We start from the raw sequence: 6900 nt of genomic DNA on the forward strand, positions 1-6900 counted from the left end.
GCTGCTCTGTTTGAGCTTTGTCATAGGATGATATGGTATTCATGTCCAACACAGAGCTAGGTTTTGTCAACGCATGCTGGTTGCACAGTTTGTAGCTGGCAACGTCTTCAAGAACCTCAGAAGCGATAGAACAAAGCGGGGAACTGAGGAATGAAACTGTGGGCCCCAGAGGCCCATTGCATGGCATCGCAGATGGGGTAGGAAGTGCAAAATAAGCCTATTTCAGCTTTTAAAACCCCAACCATTAAAAATAGTGTGTGGGGGGGGGGGTCCATTTTTTGTTTGTTTGCTGTGAGTTCATAACAAACACACAAGTCAGTCACAAGGAGAAGATTCAGTATTTTCCCTCATGATGGGAAGCACCATTCTGTACCCATTACTCCAGTCCTCAGATCCATGGTCAGCCTAAGAGGAGTCACCCATGCAGCTCTGTTCTACCTTCCCAGTGGCTGCTGCTTGAGAGGTCAGGCTTTCTATATTCTACCAAGTATATTTCAGTTTGCCTATTTGAAAGTACTTTGAAAACAAAGGCCAATTATGAACCTCCACATAATATATTTCCTGTAGGGTTTTGGAGGAGGAACATGTCTCATGATGCCACTCAGCGCTTAACACCCACTCATGGCAGCTGTCCCACCTGAGTGCCTCCTCCTCCAACCGGCTTGCCTGTCTATCCAGCGGCCAGCCAATCACCTTCCATCCCCCACCCCTGACCACCCCTCCTCCTTCCACTTCCCTATGAGGCTCGGAGGCTGCAGATCCCTGCTGCATGAGACCTGCCCCTGCTGGTGAGTTCCTTAACAGCTGCCTGCGGCCTTTCCAGGCCCTGTGGGGAGGAGGAGGCCATCTGCAGAGTTCTTCCACCCCAACCCCCCAATCTAGTGTGTGTTGTATTCCTGAATGCAACAGGCTTGGCCCCTAGTTATGTAATAATTCATGACTGGGATTATTATTAGTATCCTGGCCCACAGCCAGGAAGGGCTTAAAAAGGAATCAGCTCTCCACCTCCAATTTCCTACCCGTTTAGAAGTTTGCTGGGTGAAAGAGGAGCCAACAGCTTCCATTGGGCCCCCAAACGTCCCTCCCATGAAGGTCCATGAACTTCAATATCTTCAATCGACCAACTACAGGTGCATTGTATGTTATGGTTATCAATTGACTGTTCTCACTGTTTATTTCTTTTCTGCTGTTATTTATGTTTATAAATTTTTCCGTATTGTTCATGTACCTATGTTTCATGTGAACTGTCCTGAGCCTCCTAAATCAAATAACCAACCAAACAAATAAACCCTTCTAAGGCCATCTGGAAACCACAGGGTTTCATGAAACCCTGGTTGAGAAAGCTTGGTTTGGAGGTCCCAAAGATCTCTTGTGGTTGATACTGAGGCAGAATATCCACACCAGCATCCAGTTTAGGGATGCCAGCCACCAGGTGGGACCTGGGGATTCTTTTCAACGTACAGATCATCTCCAGAGAGATCTGCAGCCCCTTTGCAAGGGCAGCAACCGAATACACTGAAAACATCCCTGATACACATTGAAAAGGTTTTTTTTTCTTGTGAAATGGCACTCGTATAAAACCATAAGAAATGAACGCAGACACAATGTGGTTGCAGACCACACGTTTTACACAACTCCAGATGATCTTTCCTTCAGTACCTGAAACACACAATCTAAGAAACACCAAACCAGATGTGCTTGACCCTTTTTTTGCAAGTCCACACCAGGGAATGAACTCATGAGCTGTAGCAGGAGCTGCAAGAACCCTTGAAGAAGCATAAGAAACATCAACCTTGCACTACTATAAGTTTGGACTTTCTCTTTCTCCTGTGTTACTGGGCATTGTTTGTCAGGACCGGCTCTGTTCTGAGTGCCCTTTTGGAAGGATACTGAAGATTCTGTTTCCATTAACGTTGCTATGCTCATGGCCATTGTGATTTTGTTCTTTATCTAGTTCCAAAGTTCTGGGGTTGATGATCAATATTGTTCTATTGAAAACTATTTAATGTCTGGAATGTTTTTTTTAACTTTTGAAGCCATTTCCCAACTTGTCGAGACATAAAGGTGCTGTCGTTTATTGATTTGAACTCCCCCATTAGGAAGAGTTACACAAACACAGACACTGGGCAGGTTAAAAAATGATAAATGGGGTAGCTGTAGTTTTAAACCACAAAATCCCTCAATGGCTGTTGCTAGGCAACCACAGCATTCCAGGCTTGGCTTTATCAGTAAAAGGCAAGGGGAGGCTGAAGGGCCCTTCCCCCAGCCTTATTTTGCCTTTGAGGGAGAACTCACGGGAGCCAGGCCTGGCTACAGTTGTCAGCTCCAATCTGGGAAATTCCAGAAAATTTCATGATGGGATCTGAGGAAAGCAGCACTTAAGGCGGGGAGAGGCCTCAACCTGGTATTATGTCACAGATTATACTCTCCAATGATGACATTTCCTTGAGGAGGAGAGATGTCTGGAGTTATTTGTAATTATGGGGGGGTCTCTAAAATTCACCTGGATGCCGGCAGCAACCTCTGAGTGACTTGATGCCACCTGACTTCCGTGATTCAAGTAGGCTGCTTGCTATTGTTCGGCAGTAGCTATCCCAAATATTTAAAAGGGTGCCATGTGGAGGATGGAGCAGAATTGTTCTCTCTTGCCCCAGAGGGACAGACCAGAATGAATGGGATGAAATTAATTCAAAAGGAATTCGATCTAAATATCCGGAAGAAGTTCCTGACAGTTAGAGTGGTCTCTCGGTGGAACAGGCTTCCTCGGGAGGTGGTGGGTTCTCCTTTTTTGGAAATGTTTAAACAGAGGCTGGATAGCCATCTGACGGAGAGGCTGATCCTGTGAAAGCAAAGGGGTGGCAGGTTACAGTGAGCGATAGGGATGTGAGTGTCCTGCATAGTGCAGGGGGCCCCTTCCAACTCTATTATTCTGACTAGATTTAAAGCCCATTTTAATTGAAAATAGATGCCATAGGACCCGGGCCCGACTCCCAAAGGCTTCTGCGTAGGCCTGGACTGGGTCCGTGGGGCCGCAGAAGCCTTAATGCTCCCCCTCCCCCCAGCGGATGACAGAAGGCTGAAGCGGGGCCAGTGCTGGATTGGGGGGAAGCGGCCTACCTGTCTCCGGCGGCGTCGTGTCCTCATGGGCTGGGAGCTGCGGGGACGCTGGCGGCCGGCCACATGGCGCGTCATGGGAGTGGCGGCGACAGCGAGGAGAAGGCTGCGGGGCCCGACGGTGACGGCTAGTTAGCGGCAGCCTTCTCCCGGGCGCTGGAGCGGCCTCGCCGCGTCTGTGACGTGGCACGGCCGCTCCTGTGGCCGGGAGAAGGCAGAGTTGGGCGGGTGTGCGGGTGGAAAGGAGCAGGGCCGCCGTGTCTTCGACGCGGCGGCCCTGCGCCTTTCCCCGCATCGAGGCGGAGGGAACGACGGCCAAGGAGGTAATGCGGAGGTGCGCAAAGCGCGCCTCCCCATTGCCTCCTTGGTCCAGGATTGACAGTCAGAGGAGATGTCTGTTGTGAGGAGAGGAAGGGAAGGGAATTTTAAGCAAGGCTGAGCCTCCTTGAGGTAGCGAAAAACGCTGTATAAAAAACAGCCCTTCTGTTTCTATTCTTCTGTTAATCACAACCCCCCCCCCTCCACTTTTCTACAGGTCCAAGTTGAGTGACAGGAATACTAATTCCAAAGACTGAATCATCAAGACAGTAAAAAGAAAAGAAGAAGAATCCAACTCTACGAGCATGCTGTAGTTCAAGACCAAAAAAATACCAAGTCAGCATATTTTAGCTCTTAGCTCAAAAGCCAAATGTATAACTTGCATTCACTAATCAAATACCTTCTGAAATGAGTGTATTTTGCTCTCAGATGACAGCTCTTCTAGAATATTATTCGAAAGCCTCCAGCTTATAAGAGTAAAGGCCCAGTTCTGTGCAGCTCTCATAATGGATCATTAGAAAGTGTCTCTAAACCCCCCCCCCAATCTTTTATGAAAGAACTTGGGTTTTTACAACTTGAGCCGGGAGGCCTTAAAATACTACCTCCCAGTTCTTTTTTCCGGATGCCACCAAGATGGCCTCTCATTCAAAAATTAATGCTTTATTTTTAATTGCAACTCCCAAACAAAAAGAAACAGGCTAAGATTCTTAATTAAAAATAAAACATTAAATATTTTTAATTATTGCTTATTTAACTATATAATACCTGAAAAATACTCTTTTCTACTCTCAACAGGATTCAAAATTAATGCATCTGTAGCAGAACTCTTGATGACAATCATAACAGATTCGGGAGCACTGATGTGGACTGACACAGTCTCTGAGGACTTACATGGATACGAGTCAATTTATTTTGATGCTTTTGTGTTCAAACTTGGCCTGATAATCACGCACACTCACACAAAAGACAGATGTGTGGTGTTCCCTTAGGTCCACCTGACCCGAAAGACAAACTAGCCGATCTTCTGGAATCCTAATCTTCCCTCTAAATACCAGCTAACCACTTTGTTGATTTGGATTTCACGTTCTTCGGCTCCACCGAAATAAACTGTTTGGATTGGGGGGATAATTAGACTCGTGGTCAGGTTCACAGCAGGCGGGGCCGGCCGGCTGCTGCTAACAATATCAGAAACATCTCCGAAAAGGCCATCAAGTTGATCACCAACCATTGTCGGGCATTTGATTGATATTGCTCAATTGCATGGAAATGAGCAGTATGGGCGAATAGTCCCGCAGCTGAGAAAATTACAGTGCAGATGGGGCAATGGCATGCAAAATATAGGGTGCACCAAGAGGTAATCACTACCTTCAGACAATAACACGAGCAAATCCTTTGTGCTTTGTTACATCGATTTCACTAGATTCTTAGGCTCCTTCCGCCCACCTGGGAGAGAACAACGGATGTCATCGAGATATGGGAGGAGAGACTAATTTGTCTCAAAGGGCCTAAGAGCATCGTGCAAGGCTTTAATCGTGCCACCTATGATGTAATTGTGCGGTTGACACAGGCGGGTGCAAGAGCACAGGCGTTTGTTCAAAAGTTGATTTTCCCATTTTTACTCTTATAATGAGTTATAGATATATGACTGCACCTATTCAGAGGTAGGTGGGTTTGGGCTCATGTTTGCCCTTTGAAACAAATGCCATGGATCCTTTGAGGGAGGGCTGTGCTCAGTGGTGGCACCTCTGGGTTTGATCCCCAGCATCTCCAGTTACACATCAGGTTGAAGGTGATGAGAACAACCTCTGGCGGAGACACTAGAGAGATGGGACCAGTCTGAGTAGACAGTACTGACTCTGATGGACCAAAGGTCTGATTTAGTATAAGACAGATTCATGCGTTCATATGTTCGTCCTGGGAATTTACTGTCAGACTTTTCCACATCTTTAGAAACACCAAAGTGAAAGTTGGATTCAATATCCAGGAGTATAGGTTTCAAGTCGCTCAGCTGTTAAGGACTGAGAGCCAGCTTGGTGTACTGCTTACGTGTGGCAGCCTCTGAACTGGAGAATCAGGTTTCATTCCCCAGTCCTTCACAGCAGGGTGACCTTGGGCCACTCCCAGTTCTCTCAGAACTATCTCAGCTTTACCTAGCTCACAGGGAGAGGAAGGGTAGGCAGTTATAAGCCACTTTGAGACTCCTTTGAGTAGTAAAAAGTAAGGTACAAACAGCAAACTCTTCCATATCCTTTGTTGCCTTGCGAAGTCTCACATCTTCATTGGTCAGATAGGACTTACCTTACAGGGGGGGATGTGAAGATTAATTTGGTAAAGCTAGCTTTAAAAACAAACCTAGGCCCATTCCACACACACAGAATAATGCACTTGCAATGCGCTTTGGCAGCTGGGTTTTCCTGTGCATAACAGGAAAATCTACTTCTAAAGTGCGTTGAATGTGCATTATCTATTGTGTGCAGAATAGGCCCTAGAGAGATGACTAAATGCTGATAAAAATAATAATCTTTGTGACGAGCAATGGCAGGTATCCAGCCATGCAGTTCCAAAATTTACTTAAACCCTTTGGATGAGGCAGGGATTGTCCTCGCACACTGTAGCCCAGCTTCTCCTTTGATGCTCAGACTCAGAAAACCTTTATTGGCATACATCCCTTGATGCTGTGAGGGATTGTTCCCCTACCCATGAACAAAATATCAGGGAGCAAACTGGACTACAGTGGGAGAGGGAAATGGGAAAGTCCTGTTTTGTAAAGTCTATGGATGGTTGGGTATTTGAGAAACCCTGTGCACTCCTTCAAAACAGGCATGGCTGTCAAAATGTCACTTTTTTGCAGCACATTCTCCTGAACGTACAACCCAAGGCTCATTCTGATGTTTTAGAGCAGGGGTAGTCAAACGGCGGCCCTCCAGATGTCCATGGACTACAATTCCCAGAAGCCCCTGCCAGCAAATGCTGGCAGGGGCTTCTGGGAATTGTAGTCCATGGACATCTGGAGGGCCGCCGTTTGACTACCCCTGTTTTAGAGCGAGGATGCATCGTTGCACTGAGAACTAGCTAGGTGTCATAATTAAGTGTGGCAGCCTTTAATCAAGAAAACCAGGGTTGATTCCCCATTCCTCCTCCACATGCAGCCAGCTGGGTGACCTTGGGCCAGTGCAGTTCTCTCAGGGCTCTCTCAGCCCCACTTACCTCACAATTGTTGTGGGGAGAGGAAGGGTAGGTGATTGTGAACTGCTTTGAGACTCCTTAAGGTAGTAAAAAAAACGGGATACAAAAAAACAGCTCTTAAACAGGGAGGGAGAAATGGCTGGCTTGGTCTCACAGCACAGGTCAGGGTGAAAAGTGGGGTATAAAAACCAACTCTTGTATTGTCTTTTGACCTTTCGGGGGCCTCCTTGAAAACATTTATACATATGCACTGGAGGTCCATACTTAAATCCACATATTGTT

The 6900-nt window shown here is 46.7% G+C and overlaps 1 long non-coding RNA gene across 1 annotated transcript; it reads left to right on the top strand.

Annotated features, from left to right (window-relative positions):
• The first annotated feature begins 2329 nt into the window (after window positions 1–2329).
• On the top strand, window positions 2330–4770 carry LOC143819803 (uncharacterized). Its single transcript, XR_013225105.1, has 3 exons — window positions 2330–2404; window positions 3650–3768; window positions 4228–4770. It is a non-coding gene; the product is annotated as an uncharacterized LOC143819803 (long non-coding RNA).
• Window positions 4771–6900: the final 2130 nt, after the last annotated feature.

Source organism: Paroedura picta, chromosome 1 (genome assembly GCF_049243985.1).
Source record: "Paroedura picta isolate Pp20150507F chromosome 1, Ppicta_v3.0, whole genome shotgun sequence".
Lineage (NCBI taxonomy): Eukaryota > Metazoa > Chordata > Lepidosauria > Squamata > Gekkonidae > Paroedura > Paroedura picta.